The 20689-nt window shown below is 37.5% G+C and overlaps 1 long non-coding RNA gene across 1 annotated transcript in view; it reads right to left on the bottom strand.

The window, feature by feature from the left end:
- The window catches only part of LOC106034238 (uncharacterized), a 30339-nt gene extending 18868 nt beyond the window's left edge, over positions 1-11471 (bottom strand). Inside the window, exons 1-3 of the long non-coding RNA XR_001205881.3 lie at positions 11368-11471; positions 10196-10263; positions 8527-8586 (exon numbers count right to left, since the gene is read on the bottom strand). This is a non-coding gene — a long non-coding RNA (uncharacterized lncRNA). The remainder of the gene's footprint in view (positions 1-8526; positions 8587-10195; positions 10264-11367) is intronic.
- Positions 11472-20689: the final 9218 nt, after the last annotated feature.

Genomic DNA, 20689 nt, shown 5'->3' with positions numbered 1-20689 from the left:
GTGGTCTGGAGAGTTAGGCCATTCTCCCATGGCTTCTGGGAGACACCTGTGAAGATGCAGCTTTTGCAAGAAGTACTATATATTTAATGGTTCAGAGAATACTGTTGTAATTCATGCTGCAAATTGCATTGCTGTGAAGATAAAAGCTAGTGTAGACTTGAGCAGGCCAGTCTGTGACACTATAATATTTTATAAATGCATTAATCTTTGCTTCAAGGTCTTTATTCTTTGCTCTTTGTTTTTGTATTGTTATTTTGTGCATGCATTAAATAACTAAAGTCAACGTTTACTCATGAACTGTTTCTTTCTGGTACTTGTTTACCTTTAATACTGCTGCAACTGAGATCAGAAAAGACACCTGCCTTTTTCAGATTAGAAAGGGCTGCTGGTAGTTGATCTGTGACAGGATCCTGGTTCTGAAAGCTGCTTTCCACTTAGGTGCCTAAAGCACTGGATGAGTACACTAAGTCTCAATGCATGCTGTTGGGTCTACCTTCTCTCCCTGTTCAAAGGGCATGCTAGTATGAAAGGGTGAAGTTAGTAACATGGATGGGGTTTACTGTAACTTTTTTGTTGTACTTGTTTTATTGCTGGTGTCTTGACCTCAGCAAGTCAACTTGCTGAGTTTTTGATGTGAAAACTATGGTCAGAGATATACAAACTCTGTCACACAACATTATTCATTTATTTATTTAGTAGCATACAATAAATAAGTTTTAAAAATGTATTGTATAAATTCAAAAAAAAATTTTTTTTTGTGGGGGGGGGGTGGATTTTTTGGTCTTAAAACAGTGAATGTTCAATGAGTTCAGTGGGAATATGCAGGAGTGGAACAAGTCTGTCACCAGAATAGAGGCTTTAGGATTTGGCCTTTTGTTGCACCATCGTGCACAAATCATCTTAAAAAATCACTTCAAAATGAAATTGCAAACTGGGAATCTAAATTAATAAAATCTTGAATTTTAATACCCAATATGAAACCCGACTCTATGATGAAGCAGAAAAAGCTATCAGTGCAGAAGATTTAAGTACAGCATTCAGTCTTCTCAGTGTTAAAATAAAAGGAAATCCAGATAATCTGTACCACTTTTTTTTTTTTTTTTTTTTTAAGTAGAAGAGCATACACACATTCAAATTAAACATATATTCTTAGACAAATATATCTGGTGACATATATTAATTTGCAATAATAACTTGGTAAACTGGTAAAATTCAATTTAAAGGGAAAGAAATTCAATTTAAAGGGAAGAAATTTGCAAATATATTTAGATTGCTTGTGCCAGAATGAGTCAACCTGCAGAAAAGCTTAATCTTTCAGCAAGTAAAAAGTAAATTTATTCTGAAACTTATGCTTTCACAGGATCAGTATTAATGTTTGATAACTAAAAATTCCTGTTGCAGATAAAAAAATATTTATTTTCTCTATTTTAAGTAATGCCATTGCCACATTTTTTTCTACTGCATTTATAAAATCTTAACAGTAAATTGATATTTTTCTATGCTATTCTGAATAGCTACAAAGAAAGTGTGATCAACCTTTGCACTGAACTGATCAGAAATTCATATTATAAAAAAATAGAATTTAATTAGTTCTTTCAATAGTTTATTTCTGAAATTTGTTACAGATAATCAGTTGCTATACTAATGTAGCCCAGCAATAATTAACATTCAGCTTTCTGGCACTAATCACCGGAACCATGGCTCGCTTCCTAGCATTTAGGGCAGCCTTTGGAAATAATGTGATAAAGCACTCAAAAGCATTCAACCAATTAGCGTGCTTGGATGAGTGAGCTTTGCAAGCCATCTGATTTTAAAAGCAAGTGCCTCATGCTGGGGAATATTTTCTGTGCAAAATTTCCTAAAAGACCGTTCCATTAAATGATGGGGATGGAGAAGAAAACTGTAATCACAGTGTATTAACCTGAAAGGAGGATCCATTGGTCAGTCAAAGAAAACCTGTATAATAAATATAACAAATAATAAATAGTAGAAATGTCTGGAAGAAAGGGTTTAGTTCTAGCTGTAGATTTTTCTGTCCATTCTAAATGCTTGTTGCCATTAAGATGGTAACACGTATAATGTATAGATACTATCAATAGACTGCAAGCAGTATTAATCTTTCAGAATGTTTTGTTATTTCAAGGCACTTCTTAAATTTTAATTTATACAATTACTAAGCATTTCCTTTGTGCACACTCTCCATCTTGTTTTGTTTCCATTTTAAGAGGTTCTGATTTTTTCTGAAATTTCATTCTCTTCAGAAAAATTGCTAATAAAGATTCATATTTTGTGAAAAAATATCCCATAAGATTTAGGAAAATTTTTCAACATGTTCACAAGGTATAAAAATGACAGGAAAAAATTCTGTTGGTTAATACACTTCATGAAATAAATAAATGAATAAATACTATTTTTCAGTGTCAGTTAAATTTGCTCATGGTATCTTCCCATAAAAATCTATTTTGTCAAGGTTTTGCAGAACCTACAAATGATGACTTGTTTATTCTGAGGCAGCTTTTACTTTTTTACTTTTTTTTTTTACTTTTTTACTTTTTTTACTTTTTTTTTACTTTTTTTACTTTTGTGACTTCGTAAGTGTCTCTACTGGTATATACTTTTACTAATTTTAAACACCAACCTTGTTGACATAAAACTGAGACCATAAGATATTTCATTATTCAATTTACAATCTAAGCAGTGTGTAGTTGTCTCTAGAAAGTCGAGATTAAAATGTTATTTTTGATATTTTTCTAACGTACTAATCATTTCTAATCTACACTCACGTAGAGGAAAATTAGTCCAATAGTACATTGTTAGAAGCAATTGAATGGTTTTAATCCAGATGAAAAAACACATTTATTTTTCTGTGCTTTTTTTTTTCTTAAAAATAATATGTATACATATGTGAACAGCTTGGTTTTGTTTCTTCTTTTAAAAAAAAAAAGAAAAAGGCTTGCAAAATGTTTTGTACAATTAAATATTTTATGCATGCAAAAATGTTGAGTTTGTAACATGTTCTAATATTTGTTAATTTTTCCAGTTAATTTATAGGATCTGTGAGACTCTTCCATAGTTACTTTGGGATTTTGAAGATCTTAGGTTCAAAAGGGATAGAAATGTGCAAAAGATCAAAGCATATCAGTAGGTATGACTTTGCCTTTCATTTGCATGTCTTTGGGATCCTAAGCTACAACCCAGCTATCATGATTTTCTAGATCTGTAAGACCCCATTCATCTTACTGCATCCAGAACTGTCTCCCACATCCCAGATCCAGATTTCTTGGTTTCACCAGATACTGGAGCAAGATCTGGGTGTCATCAAGTCTCACCCATACTCACACACCTTTGTTTTCATGTGAAGAAAATGTGAGTACACACTAGGGACAGGAGCTACTGCAGAATATCTTGAAAATTACACATAACACAGCCTACGTGTCCACCCATGGGGAAGTCCTTTTTTCTCTATGTTGGGAAGAAAAGTAAATCAGGGGAAAAGGTGGGGGACACCTGAACTTTCTCAGTACATGCCAAATTAAATGTGTCATGATCTCTCTAATACTACTGTGGCTAAAAAGGCTCAATATGCTCAATTTTTAATCAATTTGTGTAATTAGTGTTAGCTGCTCTGAGCAACAGTGTTTCTTTCACTCTTTCTGCCCCTGATACAATAGCTGATTTCCAGAGACCTTCCATAAATTGAACTAGCTTCTCTCAGGCTCCACATCTTTGGGGAATCACACATTAGGAAAGCCCAGAATGTCTCTTTTGCACTCCCTAACCATAGACAGCAATCTGGGTACTAGTGGCTTTCACTGTGATCCTTGTGCCTGCAACTGAAGTGAATTACCTTCAAATTCTTCTTTAGAGAAAAGGGTAAAATAGGTCTGAAAAAAATGCTTCTAAGGAACTAGGATGTGAGATACCAATGTACAGTTCTTTCAATAGATCTTGCATTTTGAGAAGCAAGTTTAGTGATGGGAAGGTGGGGATAATTACTTTCAGCTCCTGCAAAATTCAGTCATTGCTAAGTGAAGCACAGTAGAGATTAATGTTGTCAAGGGGTTCCCCAACATGTGGGAATTTGCAGAACATTTATTCTGTCTTGATACTGAATCTCTAAAGAAGCGGTCATACAACAAAAGCCAGGCAACCATCTGAAGATTTAAAAAAAAAAAAAAAAAAAAAAAAAAAAAAAACCTCCCAAGAATTATAGAAGAAATGCATTAGGATATTCATAAAGCTCAAGTTTTCTTTTGTTTCAAATTCTAGCTTCCTGAAAGGTAGTGTGAATGATTAAAATCCTCTTCATTGCAGGAATTCACAATAAGATTCCTACCTGGAACTACCAGCAAAGTCTTTTTGCCTTTGTCATGATCAATGCAGTGAGTCTTTTTCTGCACCTGATAAGAGTATTGAATGGCCTAAGGCATATTCTCATTCCTGAACCTTTTCTCAATCAGTCCTGCTTAGTAAAAGGAGTATGCAGTACAAGGCTTCCTCAGCTCCTAACATTGTTTTGATTAATTTCTGTCCCTTGTGTGCATTTGTGTAAAAGAGAAACACATGGGTCTGCTTTCCTACTTTAATCATCCCAATCAAGGCATCCCTTTGATCAACAACACAAATCACAGTACATTGCTTATTCTACAAAAAAAAAAAAAAAAAAAAGTGCAGGGTGTGCTGTAGATCAATATCCAAATAGCACATAAAAGATCTAGAGTATAGATCAAAGAAGAGAATGTTGCTTTTTGGCTGGTCAGTAGTCTTGTGTTGTAGTGTATTACTCCTTTATGTCTTTGGCTAACAAGGCTTCTGGAAACAGACTGACTCAATGAGCTCCTGTGGGAAAACTCACTTTTTGTTCCTTGTCAGTTTAATCTGCTGGCTATTTAGAAAGATGTCATGAAAGACTTTTATTTTCTGTATTTTAGAAATCAATCATAAAATAGATGAAGAGGCATTAAAATATGAACCCACATAAGGAATACCTGAAGCTGTCACTGTGCTTTCGGTCACTTTCCAGCCCATTAAGTACTTATAAATTGCTTCCACTGCTGTGGTGCTTAAGACCTCAATGTAGACATTCTCACAAGCTAGCACCAACCCCTCTGGTGAGGCAGGGAAGTTCTGCTGTTCCCTTCACAGATGGGAAACTTAAGGATATGAAGCTTAAAATCAGCACTAATTTTATTTTTGTCTTTTCCTCTCTGCAAGGTATACTGTGCTAAGCAGGGATGCCACATTAGATCCCATTTGGCACTATGTATCAGCAACTCTGTTCCTACCACACAGTGGTCAGTTATCAATTCGGGGCTCTTTTGTGGCTCTTATGAAAATTAAAGACAAGGACTTATTAAAGACATGGACCCATGGTACTTCAGTACCTTCCAAAGCGTTTGAAGCTTCCTTTTATGTTGGCGAGTATTTTGTGTTTTGCTTTGGTTTTGTTTAATTATTATTATTATTCTGTGAGGATTGTGGTTTTTTGTTTTGGTTTGGTTTTGGTTTTTGTGTGTGTGTGTGTGTGTTTGTGGGTGGGGTTTTTTTTTTTTTTTTTGTTTTTTTTTTGTAGTATTTTTGGCATTAGCTTTTGAATTGTTTTGGTTTTACTTAATAATCTCATGTTTTCTTTCTCTCTTGCACACTTTAGTCTTTACAGACACAGATGGTCCACTCATATGTAAAGTCAGACACATGAATCAGCCTACTTGAATAAAATAAAGCACGTGCATAACTGTTTGCAGAATCAGGGCTTCAGTGGACACATCATAAATCCAAAGGGGGCTTGCCCATAAATCTTGATGGGCAGCCATACAAACTGGCACCTAAGGAGACACCAGACATTCCTTTCTGGTCTTTCAGGAGCAGTCCACATCCCAAGGCACATACCTGTTTGGTAAAGAAGGAAATCAGGTGTTTCCTCTTGTTTGTGTTTCTCAGATTGAGACTGGAGAATACATACAGAGACAAAATGACGTGCCAGGCTTACAGCAGTTATTTTCATTGTGGTCATCAGGGTGCAAGGCTGGTGACTCTCAGAATTAAATACTCTCCTTTTCCTGGGGTACTCAGCAGAGAATGAATAGTCAAATAGTAACTTGTCTTGGTGTTGTACAGTCATTGTGACTATTCTTGGATTTGTGATGAGATAAAACAAAGTGCAGAAAGGCCTGATGCTTTTTTTTTTTCTTTTTCCTAATCTGTTTCTAACCCTTGAGCTCTAACACGGGGCCTGCTGGCACATCTGAATGCCATTGCCTGGTTATCTCTGTTTTCATGGGGGCACCCTTTTACTGAGGTTTGCAGAGACCTCACATACTGTCAGCAGGATGTGCCCTTATTGGTCTTTATATTTGCTGATGACTGAGGAGTGAAATGCCTGTGAAGATGAAATACCAGCATGCTCACCTTTTACAGAGCGCATTTCTGTGTTTCACCAAGCCTTCATAAGCACTTGGTACAGAAACAGCTCTGTTTATTGGAGGTGCTTGTTCCCCAAGCTCCTGGGACTGTGCCCAGTTGCAATCACAGCAGTGTTATTGCAGTTCCTTCCTGTCCCTTTGATGTAGCATTTGCTTTTTAAATTCCTGCTGCTTTCACTCATTTTTCTCAGTCTGCTTTTTGGCTGGGTTTCTGAAGGTACTGGGGCTCTTTTAGGGACAAAGCTTTAATAGGGAGGATATGTTTCTCCCACCTCACTTTTTCACTAATTCACGATGTTAAAGCCTGATAGATTTACTAACATGAATGACCCCTAGAAACACATCAAGGACTATATTAAATACAATTTTCCCTATATAATGCTTGAAGAAGTCGCCTTTAATAACCAAGACAGTGAACCATGTTTATTTCCCAGGTTCTCTCCTTACTCCCCCAAAATGCTGCAAGAGTTTAAGGAGTTCAGTGCCCTGGAGGAGGGACTTGGTATCTTGCGGGAATAAGCTTTTAAATGTTAAATACTTTGCAGCAAATACCCTAGAAACATAACTATCAGCAAAACCGAAGGGACTCTCATGAATTCAGTTTCATTGTCCAAGAAGAGCAAGATGCAAATGGCAAACCTGACATCAACACTAAACCTAAATGGGTGATTTAAAACATTTTTGAATTATATTACTCAAGGCAGTCTATGCTGTGCCTTGGTTTTTTTAAAAGTATTTTTTGTTGGTTAGTTGTTTTTCTTTTTTTTTCTTTTTTTTTTTTCTTTTTTTTTTTAATTGTAAACGGCAGAGGCCCTATAACTCTGCACAAAGCTATTAAGGGTTTTACCATGTTAAAGAGCAATTGGCCTTTCTCTCTCTGTATAAGGAGGGAGGATAAGGCTGGAAAAACAATCTTAAATGAAAAGGTATTTAACCTACTATTTTCCTCCTACAGATATTGTGGATAAAGTGTAGCAAAAGATGTATTGTAGGCATGACTGGAGGACTATATTTTGCCTTACACAATACTTTTAAACCATCTCTTTTTTTTTCTTTTTGTTTTTCATAAATACAACATATAAGAAATTGGGAATTCCAAATCAAATTGAAATTTACTGAAAATTAGTAGTGAAGTTGAAGTAAAACTGTAAATGTGGTTTAATGGAAGGAACATACCTCTTGATCTTGATTTTAGGAGTGTTATCTCTGCTTTTTTGGGTAAGTCACTTACCTTTAATGTTTATAAAATAGAAACAGCACTACATCACGTCCTATGAAGAATTAAGGTCACAATCTTACTCCAATCAGATCTGTTTGGAGGAAGATCAAAGTTCGTTTCGGGAAGTGTTGGACAAATTTTGCCCTCACTTAGACCCTATGGATTTCTGTGGGAGTAAGAGGGTGGCAGAAGAAGTAGAATTACTCTGTTGTCCTTTCCTATTCATTCTGTGCCAATCATCACAGCATCAGAACACTTTCCAAATTAAGATTTAAACAAAGAAGAGTGATGTCTGTCATGTGATGTTTCCTCTGTTCATCCCCTACAAAGAAATGTTATGTGAGTGCTGTGTGGGAGGGATGTTGTGATATTCACATAAACAGAAAAGGTAAATGCATATTTAAAAAACAAAAATAAATATAAATAAAAGAAGAAGAAGAAGCAGACATGCTTATTTCCTGCCTGTTGTGAAAGAAAAGATTGAATAAATGAGCTTTATAATTGAACTGGAAAGGCTTCTAATTTGTTGACATACTGTTCTCTGAGACAGATTTTCAAACCCCAGACCCAATTTTTATTCACTGTAAACATTCAGGAATGAACACTGGGATCTAAATGAGGCAAGGAAAACAATGTGGGATTGTTAGTGAAAAGTATCATTATTATACACCAAAGAGAAAAATTGAATGTGAAGGACTTCTTTGAATAATTTGAATTATTTACTAGAATTTACAGTAATATTATTTTTTCATAATGGACAAAAAATAATCATATATGGGATGGGGAAACACTGAATTATAAGTTCATTTTTGAGGCCATGAACAACAAATACAGATACAAATTCCAGCAGTTGTTGTAGCCATCCATCCCAATTTTTACACTTACACATCCTCAGGACCAAATCTGCTGACGTACATTAATACAGCTCTCCTGATTTCAATGCCCCTGGGGAGAGAGTGAGAGGAGGAGAGAAACAACTTCATAATGTTCAAGAAAATGTATTTTTTTGGAAATGTTGTTAAGAAAATGTTCAGGTTGATAAAGTTTAAGTCCATTTATGTATTTTCCTCTGATATTTTTCTTTCTCATCAGCAAAATTCTCTCACTCCTACAACTGCATCTATTGTATTGTGGTCATGTCATTATTGTCTTAAATTGGGTGTTTTCAACATTTCCCTTGTTATTTACTTCGAAACACAAACCTCATTTCCAATTCTGATACAATAGCTCTCTATAGCAAAGATGAGGGCAGCCTTTAGTGGGTAAGGAAAGAAAGACTGACAATAGTAAAATTACAATTTCACTTTCCATACAAACGTTATAAAGAAACCACATACAATAACTGCTGATTCACTACCAGGATTTTCTGATATTACCTTACATTTGGACTTACCTTTGACTCACAACGAATTGATAGATGGGCCAGCGCTAAAGAGCTTTGGTGATTAAAAACTTCCCTGCCATTTTCTGCGTGCACAAGCAGAGTGTCTGGTGCTGCAGTGACTTACAAATGCTATTCTAGCTGCCAGCATTACCAGAAATGTTAGACACATTTCGTCGTACTGAGTTCCAAAATAGCATGTGGCCTAATAGCCTCTAAAATATGCTGTTGAAGAAGACAGTCAATGACAAGGTCAGTCTTGGTCATAGCTTAGGAGATAGGGCTTGTCAAAAAGCAGAAGAGGTCGGGAATGCAGCTCGACTTCTAACATGAGCAGAACTCACTGTGCTCTCAGGAGCAAAAGCATATAAATAAGTAGGATTGCCCAGTCCCAAGCAGCTAAACTACATTTTCATCTACCCTGTTGGGAGCCAGAACTGAATTTGACAAGGGATTTCCAGATTGAGCCTGTATAACTGCAAGCACATCTTTACCGAAAATGTTAATTTATAAAAGAATGGCCTGGCCACTTGTTTGAGTCATTTTGTTCACCAAAATATTTTCTCAAAAACCCCACAGCACCAAATGTATTGTGTAACTCTGCATACATGCATTTGTAGTATTTTCTCCTACATCCAGTGGATATATATGCCTCTTAGAAGCTGATTTGTGTGCAACACTGTGACAAACAAAACAGAAATTATTTAAGATACACAGATGCCAAGATTTTGGCTGAGATAGAGTTAATTTTCTTCATAGAGGCTCATATGAAGCTGTGTTTTTTATTTTTGATGAAAATAATGGTGGTAACATGCTGATGTTTTAGTTATTGCAGAGCAGTGTTCACACAGAGCCAAGGATTCTTCTGCTCGCCATGCTGCCCTGCCAGTGAGGAGGCTGAGGGTGCACCAGGAACTGGGAGAGGACAAAGCCAGGAGAACTGACACATAAAAACCAAATGGATATTCCATACCATATGGCATCATGCTCAGCAGTAAAAGCTGGGGTCAGGAAGGATGGGGACATTCAGAGTGATGGTGTTTGTCTTCCCAAGGAACAGTTACGTGTGATGAGCCCTGCTTTCCTGCAAGTGGCTGAAAACCTGCCTGCTGATGGGAAGCAGAAAATGGATTTCTTATTTTGCCTTGCTTCTGCATGCAGCATTTGATTTACCTGGTAAATTTTCTGTATCCCGACTGATGAGTTCTCACACTTTTACCTTTCCAGTTCTCTCCTTCATCCTACCTCGGGAGAAAGAGCAAGCAGTCATGTTGTACTGAGCTGCATGCAGGGTTAAACCACAGCAAGAGGTAATGCTTATAATCCTATCTTCCTATTGGCAATATTATAAATCCAGGGAAGAAAAAGGGAAGTCTTTATTTATTTATTTATTTATTTGTCTATTTAAAGACATGTACTCCAGATTTCCCTTTCTCTCATGATGTCCTCCTCTACTGAGGGATTTATATGTAAAAAGATATATTTTCAAATTTCTGCCTACAGGATCTAAAAAGTCCTGTAAATCCTGTCCTGATCTAAATTGTAATAGCGTAACTGCTTAATCAGTTCTGTTAAGGTTGGTGTGAGTTTTTTGAATTTATAACATTACAATTGAGATCTAACTGGGACCATGATTTTTAAATAATCATGAGTTAGAGTGACCAACTTAAGATATTTCTAGAAGGCTGGTCCTTCCAGAACTCATGAGCTTCTTCCCTGCCTCTTCCTTAAGAATGTTTGGGCTTTGGGTGTCTGAGGTTGTTGAGCCAAAATAATAAGTCATTTCTGAAGAGTGATTTATTTATTATTTTTTTTAAGTTGGCAACCTTGTCTACCTGCCTCTGATGGCATACGGGTTATAAGTATTGCATGGATCTTGTAAATAACAGTTGGTCAGCGTAAAAGAGGCCCTATGGTTCATGATGCTTTGATGTTATTTCATTTTACGCACTTTGATTTGATTCATAAAGAAATGCTTAGGAATTCTTTGTAGTGTTCCTTAGCACAATGAAATTTCCAGATGCCTTCCCTCCACTATAGCTCTGATTATATCTAGGAAACAGACTTTTTTGGTTAGAGTTTGACATTTTTAAATATTCTTTTTTCAGGATAAGTTTGCTGTTCAAGTTCTGGTCTGCTGCCTTCTGGATTGTGACAGGCATTAAAATGCTCTTAAAAACAATGATATCATTCATCTCAAAAGACTGTTTCATTTTCTTTATTCTGTCTAAAGTACTTTACAGGGCAATATTAGCTACATGCCATTTATTGAACTATTAGGCTTCAGACAGATTTAGATAACAAGCCTATTATCTTTAAAAAAAAAAAAAAGGGGGTTTACTTACGTGTTGTCTCCAGCTTGTTTATAGTGTTGTCTTTCTTAGTTTTGAGACAAACAAGGCTTGACCAGATGTTGTGTTTCATGGAGGGGAAAGAGAAGAAATTGGTGGGCTGATTATGACATCATAGAGACACAGATTTCGTAGTGATTATCAATTCTATTTTATTATATGAGATCTTCACATCACAACGACTATACTATCATTCTGGATTGTGTTGAGTTAAATAGAATTTCTCAGGATTTACAGTAATATGCCCTAGATTTATTTGTAGCAAGTTTTCAAAAGGGACAGAAGCTGATTTCATTTTAGGTGTGCACAGTGGTTCCTGATTCCTCTACAGCAAAGAATGTGAAGTCACATTTCTCTGTACAATATTACTGTAGTCATGTTTATGGATTATATCCATCAGTGCAATATTAAACAGATGACACAATGGTGAGCTCTTTCCTTTTTTATAGTTCTGTAGACATATGTTGTGCTTTAGAAAATAAAGATGGAGTCTTGCTTGAAAGAAATGACATGTTAATTTAAAACAAGAGCAACAGAAGAAGATAACAAATACAGGAGATTCTTCAAGGGAGAGAGACTAATAAGGAAATAATGAGCTTAGGTGGCTGTCTGGGTATAATTTCAGAATTGCTTTATCATGTTTAAATAAATATAGACTAGTCTAAAAGTCTTTAAATAAATAAAGACTAATCCAGGAGTCTACTTAGGGAAGTGAGTTTTGACAGGTACATAATCACCATATATGAATAGTAACTACGCACGGCCTCTTAGCTTCCAGTCATGTGCTCAGACCATTAAATCATGGTGCCTAGCTGTGTGACAAACTCACAGGTCTTATAATTTGCATTGATGGCATAATCATGACATACTCAAATGTAAATGTTTTCAGTTGTGCAGATAAGGCAGAAATTTTCCTCTTTTCCCCTCTAAATAAACTATACATCTAGGACATGAAATTGCCCTAAAAAAAAAAAAAAAAAAAAAAAAAAAAAGCACAGAAGCCAGCCACCACGCTTGTCTGCTTAACTCTGATGCAGTTGTCAAGGCAGAAGTGCTTGAATACAGCTGCTGTTACACCTCTGCTTCAGGATTTGGTTTCATTTAAAATGATACATAGCTGAAATGAAGTACCATCACTTTCTCTTGTTAGTTACAGTGCAGTTTCCCATCTTTCAAAAGGAGCAATAAAGTTAGAGGTCAGTAAGACTGTGAGAGGTAATAACAGAAACAAAAAGCTAAACAAGTCCAAATGGAGCCATAAAAAAAAAAAAAAAAAAAAGCCACTTTGCACAAACCAGTATATTTTTAAATCAGAGTTTTGCAAATCACCAGACCCACGCTCATTGCCCCCTTTTTTTTTTTTTTTTCACGTGCTGTAAATCTCTCAAAGCCTCAGTGATGTTTCTGGGCTGGGCTTGATGTCGTGAGGCTGGGAAAAGAGGAGTGTGGCACACCTCACTTCTTCTCAGCCTGGGGTTACCTCACAGAATGGCTGTGGGGAGAAGGGAAACAGAACACATCCTACAGACACTCACACCTGCAACTGAGGAAATAAATGGAAGTGGGGAAATGCAAGCCACACAAGAACGTTTAGAATTTATGCAAATTTTGAGCTGAGTGTAGCAGTACTGTGCTGGTAGTCACTGGGGTGTTTTCAGAAAAATTTGGATCATGTCTCTCATAGGAGAGGTTGAGTAGCACTGTCCTCTGATCAGCTGCATGTGCCGCTTGCTGATCAAGATGGTTAGGTTGTCCTGTGAGAAGGAAGCAGAGGTCACAGACATCCTCAACTCCCAGTGTTTAGATCAAGCCAGTTTAAATTGGTTGTGCAGGAAAAAGTCTGACAGAAAAACTCTTGATTTTTGTGAGAATGTTCCAGAACTCAGAATTTGTCATCAAATTTCCATTTTTCTGCAGAAAACTTAAATTGAAGCAAAACAGTAATTTTTAGTGTTACTTCAAAAAAAGCTTGCCTCATTTTGGTTTTCCTGGCAGTTATTCTTGATCAAAGTAAACAAGGACAATTTTTTTTTTCAGACTTTATTAACAAGAACTTAAACACAGTAAATTATCTGAAAGTGTTTGTAGATGAGACAAACACCAGACAAAGAATGAAGTCCATATTTCCATTTGTTATTCGTTTTAAAAAGAATACAGTAAAAGGACATGTTACAGAATATTTGAGGCATCATTCACAAGGACAGTTTAGCCACTCTTTGACACATCTGCTAGATTACTTACCTAAATCATTCTGTGTTGCCTCTCTGTGACTGGATACAAGCTCTACTTCAGAAAGTTCCTGCTTATGCAAAAAGGAATAGCAAATACCAACCAGAGAATGGTGCTCTCTACGTGCAAATACAAATACCGGTAGAAGGGCTAGACATCCTCCCAACAGGAGTGTGTTTGTGAATACCGAGTGATCAACCGTGTCAAATCACATCACCAAACTTTTCCCCACCTGAAGTGCTGTGAGTGGCACAGGTAGAGAGCACAGCGCCCCGGCACCGGAGAGGGAGTGCTCTGCTTCCATCTCTCGGTGAACCAGAGGAAGGACAGCCAGCTGAGATTCTCTTTTTCATCAGGATACTTCATTGATGCAAAAGCCAGATGAACAGATGCTTCAGAGGGGGAGGACAGCTGTGCTATGACAGACAGGGAAGCATGGACAGAGATCCATTCACATAAGCTTTTGACCCAGAATTTCCCCCCCACACACTGTTCTGGGACTTACCACAACCGCAGGAACCTTTTAAGTGGAGCTGATCCAAGAAAAGAGGGGAAAGGTATCTAGTTTGTGGTAAGGAACCTATTCAAGCTGCTATCAGATGCTGACTTCTAGCCAAGGAAATCCATATGACTTTGGGAGGATTTTTCAATACAGCCTGACAAAGAGGGAAACAAGGACACAGATGTGCTCTCGCCAGGAGATGTGGCACTGACTGTTGAAGTCAACAAGGCTGACAGCAGAAAAAGGACCAAAGCTGAATCACTGCCTGGGGGTGCAGCCACAGGTGACAAACACAGGGCACTGCCCTGCTGTCTGGGACTCACACACGTGCCTGGGACTGTGGGAATATACAAACCTCTGATGCCAACCTGTGGGTCATACCAGCACCAGGCAGGAAAGTTGCCCATCAGATGTTCCAGATGGTGGTCTCTGGGCTGAGTTAATAAAATCCTGCCAAATGTGGTGGAGATGGAAAAGAGAGTCATGTATCCTCAACACCACACTGCTCACCCTGCTGCTTCAGCTGTTTCATAAAATCTCCAAGGCTACGAGCTGCAAAACCTGCCTCACAGAGTGCTGAGGAAATAGGAGGTCTCAGCATCAGACCAGACCCTCACTCCCTCACTGCCTTCTATGTCACATAGACCTGACTTGGCAAACATATACGTAATTAAGCCATGTGAATATCAAAAGCTGCAAGTTAAGCAATTTTATAAGAGATATCATCACCTTCTATTTCCAGATACCCTTGTTATAATATTTCTTTGTTTATTTTCCTTGAAATAAAAAAATGTTCTCTGTCCTCTTGAAAACTCTGGATGAACATTCATGTGTGTTTCTAATCCAAAGTTGGTTGCTGCTAACAACTCTGACAGAAGAATTATGTATATTACAAAAAGAAATGGGTTAATTTAACTATTGGATGCAACATTAATTTCTTCACATTACACTGGCTACATTGCTTGTACTTATAATAGAGAATAGATACTACCCAAACCCTTCCATGAAATAAAATACCCAATTTTATTCCAGCACATCTACCTTGTTCTGTATTTATGTACAAATCTCCACCTGAAATATTTGCCTATTTGAAGAGTTGGGCTTATATTCACCCATACTTTCTAGTTTCAAATGCGTGGAGGTTTAAGTCTAACCATTTGTGATTTTTTTTTTAATTTCCACAGTGCAAACTTGTGTAATCATTGTTGTGTTATGAGGTGGAGGGGCTTTTTTACAAGTTGTTATCTGCACTCTTACCTTTAACTTCAGCTTAATTATGATCTCCATGGAAATATAGAATAAATTAAGTAAAATCAGAATAAACAAAGCATAAATCTTTGTGTTTACATTTTACCTACAGTAAACTCTATAGGATTATAAATCATGTAAAGCACAATAGAAAATACAAACTCCCATTAAAGAAAATAATGAATTATGTGTTATACTTATTCAACTTCTTAAGTATGGAATTACCTTTACACTTGAAGTCCCATTTACTGAGAGCAAATACATGTTCAAGACTTTCTTGACTCAGGATCAAATTTTAAAACTTTGGTTGTTCTGCTTGTACTGAGACTAAACAAGGGCTTAGAGAAATAACATTATGATATGCCCCATGATGTTTAAGAGTAATCAGGGATGTCATCATTAGAAAGAAATGCTAAAGAGTTTGTGGATCAGCCAGGTAAGTAAAAATCAGTATTTTATGAGCTGCACCTTAATCTTGATCTTGACAAATTATTGTTAATTTTTCAAAATTCATAACCCCGTTCACTAGAAGTAGATACATCCAGAGTACTACATACTTCTTGCCACCCAAGTGTCATTTCTTAGGAGATAAAAGTGGCTTTTCTGACTACTAGACTTTAATTAAAAAATAAAATAAAATAAAAATTACTTAACCATCTCCTGGTCCTTTCTGTTCACTTCCACTCAAAACGCAGAAGTGTGTCACTGCAGAGTGCTCAGATCACTTGGTTACTGAAGTAAACTAGCTTATCTAGCTTGTAGTGGAATTTATTTGTTGAAATTATAAATGATAAAACCAATTTGTTACTGAGCTAGCGTCAAAGGGCCACCAGGATAGCTTAAGCCCACAGGAAGCTATCTCAAACACCAGAGCTGTAGTTCAGTCTGGTTTCTTCAGTTTAGTGCCAGTGCCATTTTTCTTCCCCTTTGAGACTTCAGGGTTTTGGTGCCTGTTGGCACATAATACCAGCCTTTGAAATACTGATTGCTCAGCCAAAGTTAACAGAAACAGCTGCAAAACAAGATGTCATTATCTCTGGGTCTTGCTCTGAGTGAGCTACAAGTGCACTGCCATCTGCAAAGAGCAGTTCTTTAATAAGGGGACTTCTAAAGCCTTTGTTTCTGCATATAAACACGCCAAATTATGAACGTTGCTTGGGGAAATCTGAAACTGGACTCTCAGAGACAGACTCTGAGTATGTTCAATCTATTGCTACTACAAAAATAAATCTTTGTAACATTGAGATGCTGTAGTGTTACATTTTGCAAGCCATCTTTCCATCCAAACAGCCAATGCAAAAGGATCACTTCTTCAACTTATTTGCTTGTGCCAAAGAGGAGGAGTTGGGGTTTGTTTTGTTCGTTCATTTGTTTTTCGTATTCTTCTGCATAGCAGCATAGAAAGGTCTATTTCTTTCTCTGCACCCTAATAGTATCAAATAGCATTAGATACTCTGATGGTTAAATACAGCTATGGCTGTCGCGTGGGCATAGCGAAGAAAGATTCAAATCAGTATTTAGCATGAGGCAGATCTTAAATATACAGTCACCCCTGTAACTACAACACATTTTTCTAATTCATTGCCTAGTTGATGGTACAAATGTAAGCACCTTTGATCTGCTGCAATACTGCTGCTTACAGAGGAAAAAAAAAAAAAAGTATATTATCAGGGGCTCACACATATCACACATATTTTTCACACATATTTTAAATAATTGATTTTGTATCACATCAAAGCAGTGCTGGAGAAAAGAAAGTCATGACTTTTTGATCAATTTGAAGTTTTGACTATTGATTTGTTTTAATGATAGCCATTGATTCTTTTAATGTTGAAGAGGGGCAGAGACTACTATTTACAGAATGTAATCTTGATGAGTTCATGACCATGAGAAATTTTAAACATCTTGTATTGTACAGGTAAAATATGAAGTTGTCTGAAGTTACACGGTCAACTAATAATCATGGAGCCTTTATACTGGAAAATAAGGAACCTAACTTCATGTTCATTAAAGTAATAGGCATCTTGACATCAAAGATCAGAAAGTTGGTGTATAATGATTTTATTATATTTATATGTAATCTTTATACCAGAGAGCCTTCCCATGTACACAGTGTTCTAGCTTTTTACAAAACATTTTATAATGCATTACTATGTCCTTTTCATTTTTCTCAAAAGTCAGTGACAATTCATTCGAAAAAATGATGACAACAGGTTTCAATTTAAAAATAACGAATGCATGGTAACGGAAATTGTTTGGGTTAAGAAGTGCAAAGAAGCATGGAACAAGACACAGGAACTAGGGAGAGAAAATAGAAAGGCCTGGAAGAAAAAGTCATTGAACACAATTGCAGGGGTCTATAATAGGCAAAAGGATTAGTCAGTGGTCTGAACAGAGTGATTGAACAGCTATTGAAAGTAAGTGTATTTATAAACAGGAGTTCAAAGAACAAGGAATGGCTTCAGTGCAGGAAGCTACGGTAAATAGGAATGGCTGTGGGAAACATTAAGGAAGTCATAGAAAGCTGAAATCTTTTATTCATTTAAATAACTGAAGCATAGCATTTTCTAACATAAAATTCTAAAATTGTGATTTTTTTTTTATGGTATATGGATATATATACAGTATATTGATATATATATATATGGATATTCTGGTGTATATATATATATATACACACATGTTGTTGAACACCTGCATAATACTTCCTGTGTACTTACTAAATCTCTGGGAGAAGACACTTGATTGATGGGTTTCATAGCTTTTGTCAGAACAAAACTGTCATCAAAACTGTTGTTCTAATATTAAGGAAGCTCTAAAGGCTTACTGTCTTCAGTAAGAAATTCATAAGCTCCAACATATGAGATTTAAGTATATTCCTTTTAGGAATATTTCCTAAAAAGGGAGGCTTTCCTGAACTGAGGCCTTAGAATAGCATCAAAGTTCTTTAAATTTAATTGTATATTAAATGTTAATATACCTAATGTATAGTAACATACTTTATTTATTTATTTTTTAATCATCACTTAGCAAGACCTGTTAAGAGACTCAGAATAGAACAAGTATGAAATTCTGAACAGTCATTCTTCCTAGTTGTCCTTCATCACTCAATACTTCTGGAGCGCAATGTCTAATTACACTTGGGGTTTTTTTTGTTTGTTTTTTTTTTTTTCCTTTAAACTTTGCAGATATGCAAAGCTCAAAACACTGGTTTGGCAGAATATAAAACTATCTTTCCTTTTGGAGAATCCAAGGAGCAACAGGGCAGTGTTATGCTGTTGCTCATTGTACCATTACACAACCTGTCAAATGCCATCAGCACAGGAGCAGCAGGCATGTGATTCCTAGTGCTGGGCAGCACATTTGTTAGTGAGCCTTCCAATTGCTTTTCCTATTTACATCTCTGGGTATATGTGTTCTTGGTTTGCATGTTTTTGATAGCAAAACATGCTATTTTCTGAATGTCTCCCAGGGTCTGCCTTCTTGGAGGATCAGAAAATCTAATTTACACATTTGTTGTATTCTTGACAGAAGGGATATCCTACTTCAATGCAGGGTGTGGACTGCCTAAAGAAAAGGCAGTTTTAACTTCCCTTTAACTGTCTGTGAACACTGAAGATGAGTTTGAAGCATATTTAACACCGTTAACACTTCATAAGCATTCTTTTTTTCATTTATAAAACTCTGAACAGTATTTTGGAAGAAACACATCGTGAGCTATATTTCCATAAAGATTTCCAAATTGCCATCCACTTGGTTGCTTAACTTGGAGTTACATCTACATCTTTATTTAGGTATGTAACTAAAAATTCTGCAGGCAAAACTCCACATGTAGGTAGCATTTTTATGATGACACTTGGCATAGTTGGAGGAAAAAAAAAAAAAAAAACAAAACAAAACAAAAAAATGGGCCATCAAGATCTTCTTCAAGTCCTAAACAAAACCTTAAATATCAAACTAAATGTTTCCTGTTCTTGCTTTATTAATTATGTTTAAAATGGCTGAACAAATCAAGAGAAGGCTATAGGAGCAGAAGGGGACAATTGCCAGGGAAAAGGTGACAACGTATGAGCACCTGTAAGCCACAGAAGAAACGCCTGGAAAAATTTTGCCTGTGGAAAACTGAAGGGCTACCTTGGATGGAAACATGATATTTAGTTTCCATCATGGCCTTCACTTAGCCAATAACCTTTGGTATCAAGCAGAGTTATGTATTCCAGTTCTCAGATTTCTCTGCCATGAGGGTCAGGATCAGAAGAAAGTAAGAGTGACGGTTTGCTTCCCCTCTGGACTGCTTCCAAACCTTTTAATTTCAGCCCTACTAATATACACACAGGTCTGGCCTCAGTTTTTGCACACTTGACCGTGGGATCTATCTGGGATGCACAGGAGTCTAGATCGGTGTTGTGAAGAGAATCAGTATGGGCTGTTGGCGAGGTGCGGTACCGCCTTAATCCAGCCTTGTGCCTTTTTGTACCGTCTTGCCAGATTGTTTTGACTGAGTGGTAAATGCAGCAATGTGTTCTCTCTTGAGATATTAACATTTCTGGACTCGTGGCATGATTTGACAGGATCCAGGTGCCAAATATGTATTTTTTCCAGTGCCGTTGCCTTCAGGCATACCAGGCTCCAGATTTTTAAGGTGCAGCAGGGAAGCTAAGTAACGTTCTCTGTTGAGCCAAAATTTGGAAACTGGAGTTTGGGAAGCTGGGGAAAAAATGACTGGCAAGATCTCGCAGGATTCAGGATTCGAAGCCAGATTTTCAGAACATCCTGGTGTTGTTTCTTACAGTCACAACTGACAGATCCACGCTGGTTCTTTATCCAGGCGTTGTGCTTCAGGTGCCTGACATCAAAAAGTTACTCAGGCTCTAAATGCCTGCACTGCTCTCGCCTGCACGAGCGGAAGGAAGAGTTGGATAGCGTTTTCAACACCTACTTCTCTTTTTTTACAAACCATTATGCGGACAAGAAAGACACCTAAGCCGCAGCCCAGCCACCCCTCACCACCGCGGCTCCTGGCTGCCTGCCGCAGGGCACTCCCAGGCCACCGGCACGGCTGCCGCGGGGCTGCGGGGACACCCGGGGGGGAGCTCACCGCGGCCCCCACCGCCCTCGCAGCCCCGGGGCCCCCCGCCGAGGCGCCCCGCGGAGGCGCGGCCGTGCCGAGGCTGCTCCGGGGGCTTTCCCGCGAGCATCCCCCGAGCATCCCCGCGGCCGGCGGGCGGGCGGGCGGCGGGGCCGTGCCGAGCCGTGCCGTGACTCACCCGCCGGGGCCAAGCGGGGAAACTCCCGCTTCGGTGGCAGAGCGCATGTGCCGAGGCTCCCAGCCTCCGC

Source organism: Anser cygnoides, chromosome 3, assembly GCF_040182565.1.
Source record: "Anser cygnoides isolate HZ-2024a breed goose chromosome 3, Taihu_goose_T2T_genome, whole genome shotgun sequence".
Taxonomy (NCBI): domain Eukaryota; kingdom Metazoa; phylum Chordata; class Aves; order Anseriformes; family Anatidae; genus Anser; species Anser cygnoides.
The sequence above is the reverse complement of the archived record's forward strand: the minus strand, read 5'-3'. Positions and strand labels throughout refer to the sequence as shown.